General features: G+C 39.6%; 1 protein-coding gene across 1 annotated transcript in view; it reads right to left on the bottom strand.

Moving 5' to 3' along the window:
- Nucleotides 1-3,620: 3,620 nt before the first annotated feature.
- Nucleotides 3,621-6,000, bottom strand: part of ESCO2 (establishment of sister chromatid cohesion N-acetyltransferase 2) — a 90,990-nt gene continuing 88,610 nt past the window's right edge. The window contains exon 14 of the transcript XR_010159463.1: nt 3,621-3,804. The gene's annotated coding sequence lies outside the window, so the exon portion shown is untranslated. The remainder of the gene's footprint in view (nt 3,805-6,000) is intronic.

Raw genomic sequence — 6,000 nt, 5'->3', positions numbered from 1 at the left:
GCCTGGCTCTGGGCTCCCCTCCCTGTGCCACCCATTATCCCATGTCTGAATTGATCAGTTGCAAGTATTTCATGTTGTTTTCTGGTTATGACAGAAGGAGGGCAATTCTGGTAGTGAGTACCCTTTCATGGTCAAAAGCTGAAGTCTTCCCTGTGGGTATTTCCTGGTTGAAGAGAATCATAAGGGAATGGCCTGGACATGGAAACAGGTATGTGAAATGTATCCAAGGACACTAGAGAAAAGATGTTAAATAGACATATGAAAGGTGTGATATCCCATGGTATCTCTTCTTCTGGTCTTTTCATTTGGGAAAAGAGAAGTCTTGTTTTCCATCAGATAAAAACAATGTTAAAAGTGTTTGAAAGGTGTAAAAAGACCTATATCAAACATCTCAATGTGAAACTATTATGTCTCGGTTGAAAAATATACTGGTTGGTATTAACAGCAGATTCGAGGCCACAGAAGAAAGGATTAGTGAGCTTGAAGAAACAACAGTTCAAAATGAAACACATGGAAAAAAACTGGAAAAAACTTAGTAGAACATCAGTGAATTGTGGAATAACCTCAAGTGGCAAGTATATGTATAATTGGAGCCCATGAAAGAGAGGAGGTCAGAAAAAAATATTTTAAGTAATGGCTGAACTTTTCTTAACTTTGGTGAAATCTGGAGACCCACAGATCCACAGAACTCAACAAACCCTGAGCCCAAGAAAAATGATGAAATTCTACACTGTTACATTATAACTAAATTGCTTAAAACGACTGATAAACAAAAGTCTTAAAAACAACCAGAGATGGGGAAAACATTACGTAGAGGGGTGCAAAGATAACAATAATAACAGATGTCTCTTTGGGAAAAAAATGCAAGCTAAAAGACAGTTGTGACATCTTTAAAGCACTGAGAGAAAAAAAAAAAAACTGTCAGCCTAGAATTCTTAACCTAGTAAATATATCTTTCAAACACAAAGGTGAAATATAGTTTTTTCAGACATATAAGAGCTGAAAGAATTCATTATCAGCAGACCTGCAGGCACTACAATAAATGTGTTGTTTGTTTAACTTGTCACTGACAAAGCTCAGATGCACTACAAAAAATGTTAAAGGAAATCCTTCATGCAGAAGCATAATGATACTAGATAGGAATATGGAACTACAACAAGATCAACAGCACTGGAAATGGTCACTACATGGGTAAATAGAACCAATTGTTTTTGGCATTTAAATCTCTTCGAAAAATAATAAATTGGCCCAAGCCAAAGTGATAACAATGTCTTGTGTTGGAAAAGACGTGGAGCAACTGGAACTTTCATACATGCCTGGTGGGAATGTAAAATGATACAACTACTTTGGAAAACAATTTGGCAATTTTCTTAAAGAGTTAAACATATACCTACCATACAGCTCGGCCATTGCAATACTAGGTATTTACCCAAGAGAAATAAAAGCAGGTGTTCACGCAAAGACTTGCAAACAAATGTTCAGATAAAGCTGTAATAAACAAGAATGGGACAACGTAAACATCCACCAGCAGGTGAATGAACAGACAAATTGTGCCATATCCATACAACAGGCAGAAGCATGGATGAACAAAGCTAAAAGTTGGAACTTTAAAAAGACTAATGATATTGACAGACCTGAAGCAAAACTGATCAAAAAAGAAAAACAGAAGACACAAATTAAAAGCAGTAGGAATATAAATGAGGACAAAGTAGAGGCACTGCAGAGAAGAAAAAGAAAATTAAGATAGTATTGTAAATAACTTTTTGGGAGGCCAAGGTGGGCAGATCACTTGAGGTCAGTAGTTCAAGACCAGCCTGGCCAACATGGTGAAACCCTGTCTCTACTAAAAATACAAAAATTAGTTGGGCGTGGTGGTGCGTGCCTGTAATCCCAGCCACTCAGGAGGCTGAGGCAGGAGAATTGCTTGAACCCAGGAGGCAGAGGTTGCAATGAGCCGAGATCACGCCACTGCACTCCAGCCTGGGGGACAAGAGTGAAAATCTGTCTTAAAAAAAAAAAAAAAAAAAAAAAAAAATATATATATATATATATATATATATAAAATATATTATAATTTCCAAAGAAGATTTCCCTCTGTCTGTGATTAGAAAGAGGCTACTGGGAAAAAATGAACTTTAAAAGTAATAATCCAAAATACCACAAGATAGGGACATTTCCATATATATATATATATATATATATATATATATATATAACTTTATGCCAATGTATTTGTTGGGAAAATTTAAACTACAAATATATTTTAAATATCAAGACAGAATCAAGGAAAAAAACTTGAATAGTGCAATAACACATAAGGAAATAGACTCTGTAATTAAAAATCTTCCCACAAAGAAAACACTAGGATCAGATGCTTTAAAAGGTAAGCTCTAGCATACATTCAATAAATAGAACATCTAAATCTTGAGATCCAGGAGATTGCCCTCCCCTCTTCTGTCATGTGAGGACACAGTAAGCAAGCACCATTTATGAGCCAGGAAGTGGCCCTCACCAGACAATGAATCTGCCAGCACCTTGATCTTGTACTTCCCAGCCCCCAGACCTGTGAGAAATAAATTTCCATTGTTGATAAACCACCCAGTCTCTGGTAGCTTGTTATGGCAGCCCAAAACAATTGAGACACTAGGTATTTAATGTTTGAGAAAGAAGGAAGATCCAAAAGGAGAAAGAAACATCCTCTCTTTTCTGTACTAGAGAGACAGAAAAGAGAATTTATATGGTGGGATGGGGGCTAGGCATTACAGGGATGGACAGAGGGAAGGGAGTGTTGACTTTGTATTCTAGGGAAATGTCCCTATCCTGTGGTATTTTGGATTATTACTTTTAAAGTTCATTTTTTCCCAGTAGCCTCTTTCTAATCACAGACAAAGGGAAATCTTCTTTGGAAATTATAATATCTAATGAGTTATTGCTGGTAAATTGCACTGCTGGAAAAAATATTATCAGATAAAAATGTTAAATCCCCAAATAAAACATCTCAGCGGTGGGTAACTACACCTTGATGTCATTCATTGAGTGGAAACTTTATTATAATTAGTGGAGGCCATTTAGTAAAATAGAAAGATTTATGGAATATAGAATTAGAAGACCTAGATTCAAGTCTTAGTTCTACAACCTACTGGATAAACCTTGGGCTGCAGCATCATCATCATAAATGGAGGTATTCAATGTATCTTATGTTATGAAGATTTTTTAAAAAGTGAAATAGTGTTTTATAAACTCTAAAGCATTATACAAAGAATATCATTTGTATAACAACATGGAAGACATTGGCCTTTGGTTTATTGGAGAGGTGGTCATTAGAATTTTAAATTATAGGAAATTGATCAACAATAAAATAGAATACAAATGCCTTGATAAATAAATACATTATAGAACCAAAATAAATTATGCTTCATTACATCACATAGAGTGGTATAATAATATCAGCCACAGATTCACATGGATTTGCAAGGAAACATGGGATTTTTGCATTTTTAATCCCGCCCTGGGAGTCTGCACGTGAGACAGGAGGACCCCTTAGGTCCAGCTCTTTTCTGGAAGGGCAGACACTGGAGTATCTGTACTGTGGACAGCTTCAAAATTCACCACACAGACCATTTCCTTGTAGTTTTACTGGGTAACAGGCCAACGAGCTTAAGGGAACTTGAAGAACGGAGGGTAGAATAGGGAGTAAGCTAAGCCGAATACGGAGTAAATTAAGCCGGGGGGTAAAAAAAGCTGTGTCCTTCCCTCCTTCCTCTTCATGAAGACCGCCATCGGCTCTCTCCTGACCTCTGCAGGCTGATGAGAGAAAGACAACTGTAAGCTTTAGGGGAAAAAAATACAGGATGTTTAGGGCCAAGAGCAACTGCATTTCTAAAGCCGACTTATATGAGTTGTGCTTATATGAGTCTTCTAAATCTTATATGCACATTGTTGAAATGCAGATCCTCATTCAGCTGGTCTGGGGTGGGGCACAAAATTCTGCATTCCTAATAAGCTCTCAGCGATGCTGCAAGGCTGCTGTCCACACCCACGTGTTGAGTAGCAAGGCTCAAAGGGACTTTCAGGGCATTGAATGCGAGAGGTGGAAAGGATATTAGAAGTGCTCAATCTCCCTTTTTGCGGGTGAAGAAACTGAAAGCAGAGAGAGCAGGCAGGCACCACCACAAATGTATAGAGCATGAGATATTTCATTTCCCTAAGCCTGGTTTCCTTGTTGGTAATATCTAAATATGTGAGCTTGGAAAGCCTCTCAAAGGGTAGCAGAATACAGCACTCCAAAATATACCACTTTGACATAAGAATTATTTTGAGCTGAAGGCAATTGAGAGGAAGCAAATACAAGGAAAGCTCTGTGCCCTCGCCGCTATGCCTAAAAGCAGGACACAAATTTGCAAAGGTGCCCCTCCTCCCTGCTCCACCAGGAAGGACTAAGTTGATCCCTGGAGATGACTTTTGACTCTTAACAGCCTGAAGACCACACGAGGGGAATCCACATAACAAACTTTATTAACTAGCCTGCATCTATATTTGACTTGAGGCAATTTGCCACCCCTAGAGACTCAGGATCCTTCTCCTTTGTCTTGTCACTTCTCTTTTTTTTTAGATGAAGTTTCGCTCTGTCACCCAGGCTGGAGTGGAATGGTGGGATCTTGGCTCACTGCAACCTCCATATCCCAGGTTCAAGCGATCCTCCTGCCTCAGCCTCCCAAGTAGCTGGGATTACAGGCGGGCACCACCACACCCAGCTAATTTTTGTATTTTTAGTAGAGACGGGGATTCACCATGTTGGCCAGGCTGGTCTCGAACTTCCGACTCAGATGATCTGCCTGCCTCAGCTTCCCAAAATGGTGGGATTACAGGCGTGAGCCACCACACCTGGCCCTTGTCACTTTTCTAAAAATGTATTATTCTTTGTTAAAGATGCCATATAAACAGGAGTTCTAAGTTACCTCTTTGAGAGTTACGCTTTCCCTGAGTTTTCTCCCATGCACATATGAGATATGTATGTTAATAAACTTCTCTTCATTTTTCTCTTACTAATCTCTCTTTTGTTACAGGGGTTCCAGCCAAGAACTTAGAGGAGTAGAGAGGGGAAATTATTTTTTCCTCCCCTACAGTTTCCAGCTGTAATATTTAATGATGCCATCACTTGCCCACAGCCACACTGCTAGACAGATCGGTGCAGGACAAGCCTTTGCCTCCTCAAATGATTAGGTTGGATGGCAGAGGCCACCAAAGATTAATCTGATCACCAGAAGCCGTGGGCATGAAAATGGCTGTTTTGTACGATAGATAATCTATACTTTTTCTGTTTCTCCTTGACATGCTGCTGGCTGGGGAGGTAACTAGTTCTAGATGAGGTAGGAGATGCTCCTGGTTTCCAAGTGAAATTGATATTTCCCAGATGGTAGGAGTCCAATCCAGATTGCTCAGGGCTGGGAGAATGATGGAGGGAGGGAAGGTTAGAAATAATCATAAATTCTTCTTACTATTGTTTCTAGATGGAATAGCACAAAAAGGCCAACTCCCAAAATAGACTGCTCCAGCCTGTTATCCACCAGGTAAGAGGGGGACTGCTTTGAGCCTGACCCCTGCGCCCCCTCAGGATACCCACCTCCCCAGTGTGTGGAGACACCACCTCCCGCATGCCCCAGTTGCTCCCTGTAGCCATGCTATGGGGGGAGCAGACAGGACTATTGATTTTCAATTCAAAGACATTTAGAGGCAAATTCAACCTACTCTCAATTCTGCTAGGTGTAATTGGTCCAAGCTTTGGAATGAATTACCTTCAAAAAACAGCTGACACTGCACTTAATAATCCAGGGCCTTGGAATGGATCACCTCCAACCCACAACTAATTGGCAGAATGTGGAAAATAAGCACTAACTCATGGAATTCATTAACATTACCACTTAAAGGAATGGTTAAGCTATATGAATTTAGAAATGCAGAAAGTGACACTTACGTGTATCATCTGGCATGGAGTAGTGG

Source organism: Pan troglodytes, chromosome 7 (genome assembly GCF_028858775.2).
Source record: "Pan troglodytes isolate AG18354 chromosome 7, NHGRI_mPanTro3-v2.0_pri, whole genome shotgun sequence".
NCBI lineage: Eukaryota > Metazoa > Chordata > Mammalia > Primates > Hominidae > Pan > Pan troglodytes.
The sequence above is the reverse complement of the archived record's forward strand: the minus strand, read 5'-3'. Positions and strand labels throughout refer to the sequence as shown.